The 13,382-nt window shown below is 45.3% G+C and overlaps 1 pseudogene; it reads right to left on the bottom strand.

Moving 5' to 3' along the window:
- Window positions 1-288: 288 nt before the first annotated feature.
- On the bottom strand, window positions 289-12,552 carry LOC120645944 (annotated as a pseudogene).
- Between the last annotated feature and the right edge of the window lie 830 nt (window positions 12,553-13,382).

Raw genomic sequence — 13,382 nt, 5'->3', positions numbered from 1 at the left:
GTTAAAGCGTGGCCATATCACAACTAACACGTGTCTGATACATAGGATCTTGAAATACAGATGTTGACGAGTGAATACCGTACAAACATACAAACTAAATGTATATGTATTAGCAGACAACCTCCTGATTAACATTCTTTAGATCAGCTATATTTTTGATACTTCAAAATATACTGTCATTATTTATTTTCTGGCTTCTTTTGAAAGCTAGTGTTTGGAACCACCCTTTAGACTGCATCAATGAAAAATACTACAATTTCCTAGGATACGGTAGATTTCATGTCATCCTTAGATATGGCCACATGATGGAAAATCCGCAGGTGGCGCCGGGAGGGATGTGTCCGTAGTTGACCCATCCTCTACGATGAACAATGCTACCATGCCCATCGTAAGATGAAACCCAAAATGGCAATGCATGTACCATATCCCTGTATACCATCACAGACAAATAAAGTATTATTAGATATGCTGCTTCAAAGCTAACAACAGAAAGTATGATGCACATCTAAACAAATATGTAGATTAAAGGAAATGTAATAGAAAGTAAAGATTAAATAAGTTTCTTCAAAAGAGTTGTAAAAGTCGTCAAAGGTCAACCCTGAAAATTTTTAGACTTCATCAAGAGAAAATTATTTCTCTTGGAAACACTATTGGAGTTATGGCAGTTATATTTATTACAGCTAGAGACCAATAATTACCAATACTTTTTTCGATAAGATTTTCTTCTTCAAAACCGGCAGCTAAGATGCTAAAACAAGTGTTCATGAGTCTAGCCATGTTGTTTGCCTTTGCCACCCAGCTTATTATAGGATAAATTTTTCCTAGATATACCAGCTAAAAGCAACGAGTTTTCAAGTCAACAAGCAGGTATTAAGTCCTGCATACGCACCTGGGTTATCCGCGACGAAGCGGATAACGACCCACCCAAGCCTTGGGACATGCACGGTGCTCTTGATGGCTGGATTCACAAGGTTGTACCCTGCCACATCCCTCGCTGCATCATAGTTTCCTTCCCCCTGAGCGAGCACGAACACATAATGCCCATGTACGTGCATCGGGTTCGACTCACTCTGCAACAGCGCGGTACCCTGGAACACCACCTCTGTTGACACAAAATCACGCCAACACACTCGAATGTGCTAGAACGCACGAACGATCGTCACAACGATCAACACCCGCGAAACCCTGGGCGGACCGGTCTGAACGGTATCGCCGACCTGTCTGACCGGTGCAAGCAGAAACTCACTGGAAACCTAGAACAGCGAGCTCGGGAGGGACCCTGTCGGAGCTCGTGATCGTAGGGTTGCTTTGAGATCGGCAGGCCACTCAGAACGTCTTCAAACGCCGCCGGGACGAAGGAAGAAAGCAATCTAAGGTTGGAAAAGGCTAGGGTTTGAGAGATAAAAGTAATGCGATTTTTTGTATTGATTCGATTGGGAATAACCTCAATCGGCCTTAGCCTTTATATTTATAGGCCGGGGAAGATGTACCCCTTCACGAGTAGGATTACATGAGGACTCTTTACAAAAAATCTAATTCTACTCGGACTGTACAGACCTGACCGGTCTGACCGGTCGGCCCGACCGGTCAGACCGGTCGACCTCAGCAGATGCCAAATTTGGCTGTCAACATATGCCCCCCCTGCTTTTTGGTGAGTTTCACAAGCCAAAAAGCAAGAACTATCTTGATGTACATGTTTTACACAGGACATACAACTCTAAAAAAACAAAACTAAGGGCGATATACAATACCGGCCGTCTTTGTCTTCATGCACTTTGCCATATGCTAGGATAAAATTTCTTCAAGTATCTCCCGTTGATAGCTCTAGGTAGACGCTCACCTTGCAACGTCTCCATCATATATGAATTACCAGAGATAACCTTGATAATCTTGTAGGGACCCTCCCAACTTGGCGACCATTTGCCAAACTTGTTGCTTTTCATCCCAAGAGGCAAAATTATCTTCCAAACTAAATCTCCAACCTGAAAAGACTTAAGTTTTACCTTCTTATTGTAGGCTCTAGCCACCCGAGGCTTGTCCTTCTCAATTTCCTTCAAAGCCTTCAAACGCTTGTCGGTTATCTCATCAATATTATCCATCATCATATCATGATAATCAACAGCGGAGAGGTCATTCTGTTTTGCTAATCTATATGCGTCCAGATTTACCTCAACAGGTAAAACGGCCTCTTGACCATACACAAGCTCAAAAGGAGTAACCTTAGTAGCACCATGTCTAGATATACGATGAGCCCATAACGCTTCGGATAACACTTCATGCCATCTCCTAGGATTTTCTTCTATCTTCTTCTTGACAAGTTTGATCAAAATCTTATTACTAGACTCGGCCTGCCCATTGGCCTGAGCATAATATGGAGATGAATTGAGCAATTTAATCTTGTAAGATTCGGCAAAGGCACGCACCTCTTTTGACATAAATGAAGTACCTTGATCCGTTGTTAAAGTTTGTGGAATGCCGAATCTATGAATAATATGCTCAGTAATAAACTCAATTACTTCTTTATGCGTCATATTCTTCAAAGGAACCGCTTCGGTCCATTTAGTGAAATAATCCGTAGCAACCAGTACGAAGCGATGCCCCTTCGAAGATGGAGGATTAATTTGTCCAATGAAATCCAACCCCCAACCTCGGAACGGCCATGGTTTAATAATAGGATGCATCAACGCAGCAGGCACCAATTGCAAATTACCAAACCGCTGACATTCCTCACATCCTTTATAGTACTTGAAACAATCGGATAGCATAGTGGGCCAATAAAAACCGGCTCTTCTAAGTAACCACTTCATCTTAGGAGCCGATTGATGAGTACCACAAATACCTTCATGAACCTCACCCATAGCAATCCGGGCCTGATCCGAGTCTAAACATTTGAGGAGCAAATCTTCGGCAGTTCGACGATAAAGTTTGTCGTCAATTAAAATATACTTGAAAGCCAAACGCCGAATATTTCTTTCTGCACCACGACCAGGATCTCTCAAATATGATATAAAAGGGACCCTCCAATCCTGAGCTTCGGTCGAAACAATTGAATCAACTTTTTTAGCCGAATCAGAATTAACAGCTGTATCACCGGTCAGACCGGTCAGACCGGTCTGGGCGGTCAGACCGGTATCGCCGACCGGTCGGACCGGTGTGTCCAGAACCAGAAACTCGGCTTTCATTTGCATCGGCTTGCGAATGTTGAAATATTTTTTCGTAACATTATAACCAGATGCCTGCTGAGCCAAAGTATTTGCCTTTTCATTTTCTTCCCTCGGTATATGTTGAATAATAAATTCATCGAAGGAGGAAATAATATCAAGGCATTTATGAAGATATACATTTAGAGAACCGTTATAGCATTGGCATACCTTAGATACTTGCTGCACCACCAGAAGAGAATCTCCAAAGGCTTCAACATGCTTCACGCCCATGGATTGCAAGAATTCCAAACCAAATAGAAGAGCCTCATATTCAACTTGGTTATTTGTGCATTCTTCTTCCAATCGGTTTGAAAATTCAAAAACAGCACCATTCGGAGAAATAAGAACAGCACCAATCCCTTGACCATCATCACAAACCGATCCATCAAAGTACAACTTCCATGGTGGGCAAGTAATATAGCCGACTTTTAAATCATGCTTGTCATTAATCCGATGCTCAACAATAAAATCCGCTACAATTTGGCCTCTCATAGATTTTAAAGGTTCACAAGCCAAATCATACTCAACCAAAGCATAAGCCCACTTACCGATTCTCCCACTCAAAATCGGTTTCTGTAGCATATGTTTGATCACATCGGTTTGACATATTACTATGCAAGTACTAGATAATAGATAATGTCTCAATTTGGTACAAGCATAATAAAGAGACAAACATAACTTCTCAATGAATGTATACCTCGTCTCTGCATCAATAAGTCGTCGGCTCAAATATGTAATAATGTACTCTTTTAACCGAAGAATAGGAGTAAAAGCATCAATCTTCCCGGACAAGTTAGATATAAATCTTCTGAAGAAATTCACCTTGCCCAAGAACTTCTGTAAATCTTTCTTGCATGTAGGGGCTTCAACCTTCTTCATGGCTTCAACTCTCTTAGGATCAATCTCTATTCCCTTCTCATGAATAATGAAGCCAAGAAACTTTCCAGCCGATACATCAAAAGCACATTTGAGTGGATTCATTTTCAAACCATACCGGCGCATCCTCTCAAGAGCAAGTCTCAAATCGGCTAAATGATGATCTAAACCAGCCGATTTAATGACAATATCATCAATGTACACTTCCAAGATGACACCAATCAAATCATGAAAGATTAAATTCATAGCTCTTTGATAAGTAGCACCCGCATTTTTCAAACCGAAAGTCATAACCACCCACTCAAACAAACCGACAAATCCTGGACATCTAAAGGCCGTTTTAGATATATCTTCTTCGGCCATAAATATTTGATTATAACCGGCATTATCATCAAGAAAACTAATGACACGATGTCCGGAAGCCTCATTAATCAACATATCGGCTATAGGCATAGGATATTCATCTTTGGGAGTAGCTTTATTAAGATCTCTAAAATCAATGCACATTCTAATTTTCCCCGAATCCTTTTTCTCAACAGGCACAATATTAGAGATCCAATCAGCATAACGACAAGACCGAATAAATCCAGCATCAAGTAAACGATTAATTTCAGTTTTAATTTGGTCATAAATAATGGGATTGAAACGCCTAACCGGTTGCTTATAAGGTCTAAAACCGGCTTTAATTGGCAAACGATGCTCAACAAGATCACGACTCAAACCAGGCATTTCATGATACTCCCAAGCAAAACAATCAACATATTCCTTTAATAAATTAACCAAATCGGCTTTATATTCAGCCGATAAATTTTTGTTTACAAAGGTCGGCCTAGGAATAATTCCATCACCAATGTCTACCTTTTCTAAAGGATCGGCTGATGTAAACCCTTGTCCCAGCTTATCTAGATCTCCAGAATCTTCAATGGCTTCACATATATCGTTCGTACGCGCCCGATATTGATCTAGCCTCTGCTGCAGCCATTCTGCGTTGGACCGGTCTGACCGGTCGGGGTGTCCGGTCTGACCGGTAGGCCCTGTGTGCTGAACGAGACGGGACCGGTCTGACCGGTCGGCACTGGCGGTCTGACCGGTCTCCTCTGAAATTTCTGTTGTACTCATCTGATTACATTAAATGATTTAGCTGATTATTATCGGCTTTAGCACAGCAGAAACAAAACCATCCTTATGCAACTGATCAAATCATAATCGGACAGATCCACGCCCGATAAACACTTGACGTTGTCGTGTGCACTAATGGAATCCGAATCGGCTACAGCAACAAAGATGAAGTGTCCCCATGACAATCTCAACCTCATCGCCGATCCACTGAACAAGAAACTGATGCAAGGTAGAAGGAACACACTGATTTGCATGAATCCAATCCTCCCAAGAATCAAATTGTAATTACCTTGCACTTCTGTCGACGAAAGAAGCTGTAGCAAGCGTCTTACTTCCAATGGTGAGCTCCATGGAAGCAACTCCTTTGGCGCTAAGGGGCTCGCTCCCTCCAACACCACTGACGGTCGTGTTCATCTTGATCAGGTCTTCGTCTTGGCCACCGAGCTTCTTATACAGCGAGTAGGGCATAAGATTTACAATTCCGGCTTTAGCACAGCAAAACAACCATCCTCTAGTGCAACTGATCCAAAAATCATATCGGACAGATCCACGCCCGATAAACACTTGACGTTGTCGTGTGCACTAATGGAATCCGAATCGGCTACAAGCAACAAGAATGAAGTGTCCCATGGACATCTCAACCTCATCGCCGATCACTGAACAAGAAACTGATGGCAAGGTAGAAGGAACACACTGATTTGCATGAATCCAATCCCTCCCAAGAATCAAATTGTAATTACCTTGCACTTCTGCGACGAAGAAAGCTGTAGCAAGCGGTCTTACTTCCAATGGTGAGCTCCATGGAAGCAACTCCTTTGGCGCTAAGGGGCTCGCTCCCTCCAACACCACTGACGGTCGTGTTCATCTTGATCAGGTCTTCGTCTTGGCCACCGAGCTTCTTATACAGCGAGTAGGGCATAAGATTTACAATGGCCCCACCATCTATTAGCATGCGAGTCACCGGTTTCCCGTTGATGTGTCCCCTCATATAAAGAGCCTTCAAATGATTGTCCTCTTCGCTTGGCTTCTGGAACACAGCTTCACGGGGTCCGAATTGAAGATGAGCCAAATCCTCCTCCGGAACCACGAAGTAATCCGAAGATAAGTGCACCACATTGATCTCCATATTGGTGCGCTCTGGAGACACTTCGTAGTTTACCAATTCCTCGTCTTCAGCTGTCGGAGGAACTGTTGGGGCTTCATCAACAGAAGGAACCGAAACGGGCTGCACCAATTCGGCTGTTGCCTCTGCACTGGGCTCAACCGGTCTGACCGGTTGGTCAGAGCGGTCTGACCGGTCATCATGACCGGTCTGACCGGTCGGCTGTGGCGGTCCGACCGGTCTGGCTGGCTGGTCAGCTGCCTTAGCTTTCCACACCTTGCTTTGAGGGAACATAGGCCTGTATCTGTTAAATTCCTCATCCCTCATCTTCTCCTTCTCCTGTTCCTTCTTTTCTTTGTTGCGGAGGCGCTGCAATTTCCTTTTTTGAGTATGAGTTAATCCCGAAGGGCACCATCTAGGCTGATGGTACTTATCCGCTATGCTTTTGCTGCTACCAGCCTCATGATCATTAGCCATGACCGGCTTTTGCGAAGGAACGTCAACCGATGCATCTACATCCATCGGTTTCTTGCCCGTATCTCTTATGGGCACTTCGACTTCTCCGATTTGAATAACATCCGCCTTGGACTTTTCTGAATCAACCACGGTCTTCTGCTCCCCCTTCTTTTCCTTGACGCGATATTCAAACCTTGGAACAGGAGCTTGACCCGGCTTCTGATGAGACCGGTCTGACCGGTCAGTGTGTACCGGTCTGACCGGTGTAACCTGCTGCCCTGGACAGGATTGGCGTGGTCCCAATCGGTCATGCACTGGCATCCTGGAGCTTTCCCCTTGATAATGTGGAGGATAAGGCATCGGGAAACACTGCATCCATATTCCCCCATGTTCCCATGCCGGATTTGTTGTATTTGAAGCCGGTGGCATCCACGGCATGGTAGCATACATCTTCTGAGGAGGATATAACGTGACAACATCACCTCTGCGCCTGCTAGATTCCCTTCTTGGGGACGCCGGACGATCTTGACGCGGCGGTGAACGCGGTCTCTTTTTTAACGGCCGATCGTTTTGAACGGCCTTTGTATACTTGTTCAACAACTGGTTGAAGGTGGGTTTTTGATTAACAGTTCTTCCCTGCACCTTCACTTCGTTGGTCTTCCAAGTACCCACTTCCGGACGTTTCGGCTTGAAGGTCCGGGGACGGTCACCAGGGCGGTCTGACCGGTTGGAAGAACCGGTCTGACCGGTCGGACCGGTCTGACCGGTCTCAGACACCGGTCTGACCGGTCGTGCCTGATCAGCAGACCGATTTTCTGATGGAGAACTCCCTTGCCCACCGAGTCTGGGATTTCTGACAATGATCTTCAGAGTACTCTTGCCATCATCAGTTTTCTCTTTGATAACTTCTCGGGCAAGGATTTTGTCACTTGTGTTCATCGGTCTTGGATCACCGATGACAACATGCTTTCCCTTAGCTCCTTCGGCTTGTTCCGGCCGAATGAGCACCTTTGGATTGTTCAATTCCAGCGTATGAACATGGAAAGGAGCTTTGTCAATCTGCATCTCAGAAAGCACCAATCGTCCTTCATTAATGGCCGATTGTACCTGTCGACGAAAAACATTACAATCGTTAGTAGCATGAGATGTAGAGTTATGCCACTAACAATATGCATGTCGTTTAAGCTCGTCGGGAGATGGAATAGCATGCGATAATCGGATGTTACCATTCTTAAGCAATTCATCAAAAATCCGATCACACTTAGAAACATCAAAAGTAAACTTCGGCTCATCCTGCCGATTCTTTTGAATTGGCTTGAGAGACGGAACCGAACCGGGTTTGGCCTTTGATGGCCAAACAAATTCGGCGGCATATACTTCCTTACTATCATCGTCCGAACCATCCGAATCATGATCAAGAAGGTGTGTGTTGGACCGATGAGGCTTGAATGTATCTTTGGCATTTTTAAGTTTAAATTCTAAACCCATGACTTTGACTTGCAAGAAATTCACGGTATGATATTCAAAGCCCTCAAGTTTCTCTTTCAAATAAGAACGTAAACCATTAAATGCCAAATCCACCAAATCTTTTTCGGAAATTGTCAAACTAAAACACCGATTTTTAATCTCTTTAAATCTTTTGAAATAATCCGAAGAAGATTCATCACGTCCTTGCCTAATCGATGTTAAATCCAACAATTTCGCTTCGGTTTCCCCACTAAAGAAGTGATCATGGAATTTACGCTCCAATTGAGCCCAATTGCGAATAGAGTTAGAAGCAAGTGAAGAAAACCAAGAGAAAGCTGTTCCAGTCAAAGATAAAGAAAATAAACGCGCATGTAAAGCATCATTAAAACCAGCTTCCCCTAACTGCAATACATATTGACTAACGTGTTCCCAAGTTGTACGAGAATCATCACCATTAAATTTAGTAAACTCAGGAATACGCCAACCAGCAGGAAAAGGAGTGAAATCAAACTCAACGGGGTAAGGTTTTTGATATAAATGTGTAGTACCCATATCCACCCCAAGCTTATTCTTAATCGCGTTTGCCAGATCCTCTTTGAACTTGAGAAGATCGGCTTGATAGTGCTGGCTGGTATAGAACTCAGAAAACCGATGTGCATTAGGATTTCCATGTGCCATCGTCTGTAACGAAGTTGGGATCGGTCCTTGATTAGGTCCAGATCCCTGCAATACTCCTGCTACAGCAGCAATACGGGGCGGTGTATAAAGTGACAATTCATTAGTTCGGCTAGGGGCTGCCGAACCTGGAATTGTCTCGAGAGGCGTCGGCGACGGCACTGAGTAACCAGTCTAACCGGTCTGGTAACCGGTCTGACCGGTCGTACCGGTCTGTGGGACCGGTCCGACCGGTGCTGTGTGCACGGTCGATGGTGGCGGGGTTTGCCCTGAGAACGAGTTCGGCGGCATACCATAAAGTGGTTCAGATGTGAACTCAGGGGTAGCCGAACTCGGATCTGATGAGTTAGGATCTGACATAGGTTGTTTACCTTTAAGCGCATCAACATCAGAACTCAATTTAACTAACATGTCACCTGTGGCAGCTTGTGCAGCAATAATCTTCTGATCCATTAAAGATGACATCCTATCAAACATATCAGATGGAGAAAGGCTTACATTGGGGATCTCTTCAATCTTATCCTGGTTAAGCTTGAGGGACGGCAGCACGAACTCCTCCACCCTTTTGACGAGGCCACCACGATCCTTCTTGAAGCCCTTCAAGAATTGTGCCTTGACGTGCTCCTCCACAAGAAGGTAGGCCTTGCGTTCCTCCTCGGTGAGCTCCTCCATGGTAGCAGTGATGATGTTTTCCTTGTTGATTTCTGAAGAGCCCATCTTCTTCAGGGAGTAGATTAGATCGGTTTTAAAACCAGATTAATCTAGTCCCCAGCGGAGTCGCCAAAAAGTATGTTGACACAAAATCGCGCCAACACACTCGAATGTGCTAGAACGCACGAACGATCGTCACAACGATCAACACCCGCGAAACCTTGGGCGGACCGGTCTGACCGGTATTGTCGACCGGTCTGACCGGTGCAAGCAGGAACTCGCTGGAAACCTAGAACAGCGAGCTCGGGAGGGACCCCGTCGGAGCTCGTGATCGTAGGGTTGCTCTGAGATCGGCAGGCCACTCAGAACATCTTCAAACGCCGCCGGGACGAAGGAAGAAAGCAATCTAGGGTTGGAAAAGGCTAGGGTTTGAGAGATAAAAGTAATGCGATTTTTTGTATTGATTCGATTGGGAATAACCTCAATCGGCCTTAGCCTTTATATTTATAGGCCGGGGAAGACGTACCCCTTCACGAGTAGGATTACATGAGGACTCTTTACAAAAAATCTAATTCTACTCGGACTGTACAGACCTGACCGGTCTGACCGGTCGGCCCGACCGGTCAGACCGGTCGACCTCAGCAGATGCCAAATTTGGCTGTCAACAACCTCCACCACCGCGCCTTGGCGGAAACACCGCGCAAGTGCCGCCTTCGATGTCGGCTCCAGCTTCGCCTCCTTGGGTCCTGGTGGGATGAGGGCTGGGTCGGTGTAGTTGAACACCCTCGGGGCCTTGTCCGGGAGTTCTTGCAGCATGTCCATGCCGTTGGCGTTGTGGTAGTGTAGCTCCAGCAGTGGCGCGTTTACCGCCGGTTGCCGGAAGGAGATGTTGTTCATGGTCGCCACAGTGACGGTCTCGTTGCTCTGGCTCCTCTTGCAGGACTGTCCTTGCCGGCAGATGGTACCTAGACCGAGTGTGATGAACAACCGCTCATCAACTTGTGTCGGTACCGGTGTACGCTGAGGATGGTGTAGTAAGCCGGTCAGGTTGGCATGGAAGTGGAACGATGGCATCAGGTCATCCTGGTCAGGCATCTCAGGTGACACTGGAGTATCAATGGCGGGTGCTTGTGCTCTGTGATACTGCACTACTCCTCTTGTGACCAATATCGGGCTCTGCGGGTCTGGCTCCGGTGACTGGTTGGGCAGGGCTACCATATAGTATCTGCCGGGTGCTGCATCGGCGACGACAAGGGCATCCATCGTCTCGCCGGGTGCGATGGCGATGACATCTGTGGTGTAGGGGCTAACATAGTTGGCGTCTGAGGCAATCACCGTGAACTTGTGGCCAGCAATCTTTAGGTAGTACTTGGCGAACGAAGAGCGCTGCGTTGATTACTCGTAGCAGGTAGGTTTTGCCAGGTTCAACATCTAGCATGTATCCATCTTCAATGGAACCTGAAGATTTCAATTCAAGCTCAATGAACATAGAGTGTCTTTCGACATGGTTACATACTGATATATGGAGATATATCCAAAGTAATTTATTACCGGAGCAGTTGTAGAGATCTCCAAGCTTTCCATTTATTGTCGATGCACCAAAGTAAAGATCGACACCGTGTGCTATGCCCGAATCTGCCTGTTCAAGGTCCATCTGCCACCACTCACCTGCCATGTACCAAGAACACAATAACAAGAGTTTAGACAGAAGCATAGCACGCCTGCTATAGGTGCTCTTACAACAGTGCCAATTTGAAAAACAGTTCAGCTTTCATATAGAACCTATAATGATGGGGATCTCCTTATAAGGCTTTGGAAATGGATACGAGCTGGCGCCGTGTCTTGGCCTGATGACTAAGGCGCCGTGCACGGTTGCCTGGAGGAAGGCAACATGAGCATGCCACCACAGCGTTCCTTCCTGCCCAGCAACGTCAAACCTGTACGTGAAGTTGTGGTTCGGTAGAATTGGGCACTGGGTGATCATTGGCACCCCGTCTGCCCAACAGTTGAGGCGTTGCTTCACGCCATGCCTGCATCACAAAATATAGAAGAAAAGAATCAGAAACTGTGTTTATGTAGTAGTGCCTTGCTAAAAGTCCTTTGACATCCATAAAAAATTTAGACCCGACTAATGATCTCATTAGTCTCGGGTCCAAACTCTACCAAGACAAATGAGAGGGATGGATTTGGGTTTCTGTACTAGTGTGTAGATCAACGCTGAAGTATATTTCAAGCACTGACACACCGTCCAGATCATCCAAACGTGGTGAAAGTTATGTGTTGTTTTCTGCATGGCGAAAAGTGTGTTGCTAGAAGTGTAATAATGGTTAGGCTGTTTTTATTTATCGTATGGTCTCCAAGAAAGAACTCATGTTGCTTTTGCACAGAGTCAAAAATAAGCACAAAAGCTTCTGTTAGAAGAATGGCTAGCACACTTTGATTAATAGCCCAGATTTTCTTCATTTCTTTTTTTTGTTTCATAAGACTTTTGGTGTACATCTCTTTTCTTTGTGTTTAATATATTTATAATCAGTAGGGGAGCAATCCCCTCCTGTTGCTTCGAAACAAAAAAAAAAAGGATTGGCAGTTACCAATGGATTGTTAAGTTGTAGGGTGACTTGTTGACCACATGCACGGTCACCGATTCTCCATCCGTGACCTCTATTGCCGGCCCTGGGAACTGCCCGTTCGCCAAAGTGACCAGCGTCTCGTTGCACAAGCGCGTCATTTTCACCTGGCTCACCTACATACATGCATGTTCCAAGAAATCAAGCGTGCACATGTAATCTTCATTGTGCCTTGCTCGAATTTAGTACGGATTCTGATGAATAATGTTACGCTGAAATGTTACGTGGAGTTGAAAAAATGAATGCTCATCATGCTTACAACAAAGGTGTGTTCGACGACGGCTGCCATGGCCGCTGGTGGAACAATGGCATAGAGGAAGAAGACAGCAGCAATGGTGATTGCAGTGGACGCGTCAGGCAAGTTCCAGCACTTCATTGTTTGCAAGTTTATCTGGTTTGTTCTGCAGTAGTGTCCTTATTTGCAGACTACATGTCTTCTATATATAGTACTTGCGAAAGGTCGGGCGGCCAGTTGGCTAGCCCGGTCCGATAGCGTCGCGCCCCAACAGGTCCTGAGTTCGATTCTCATCAGAAGCGAATTTCCGGCTGTTGGGGTAAAAAAACTCCCTCGCTGTGCTCGCTGCGAGGCTTGGCCCTCTCGGGCATGGGCAGGGTTCGGGGTTTTCTCTACCTGGCTAAGCCGGTGTGGCTTCCTCTTAATGAAAAAATGGTGGGGCCGTTTCCTCCCCCCGGGTAGAGTTTTTTTTCTATATATAGTACTTCATCGGTTGGTATGAGTGGTCAAATAGCGGCTGTGTTTGACAAACCACTGAAATGATAATAAATAGCTGTCGTGACTTTGTAATTGTTTGCAGCATTGACGAAGATCTTGTAACCCTACCAAACGGGGATTTTTTCTTCTTCTTATTTTAGCATGCAAACAAGCTAATGCTAGGTTGGCAGACGCCGTACAACACAAGGAGTTGCCTGTTTGGATTGGCATACCCTCACTAGGTGTGATTTCAGATTGATACATATGAAATGTTGGATTAGGTTATTATAAAGGTAGAATCAATTGACGATCATGTTAATTTTGACATGTAACCTAGTCAAGTACAATGCTATGTGCTGCCAGTGTATAAAACAGCAGGCTATGATAATTAGCGGAGACCTCTTCTCAGCCGCTATAGCGCGGTAGTTAGTACAACGGTGTTATAGCTGCAGTTGTTGAAAAATGCTATAGCACCGAGCGCTATAGTGTGCTAT

This window comes from Panicum virgatum, chromosome 8K (assembly GCF_016808335.1).
Source record: "Panicum virgatum strain AP13 chromosome 8K, P.virgatum_v5, whole genome shotgun sequence".
Lineage (NCBI taxonomy): Eukaryota > Viridiplantae > Streptophyta > Magnoliopsida > Poales > Poaceae > Panicum > Panicum virgatum.
This window is presented reverse-complemented; position numbering and strand designations above follow the sequence as displayed.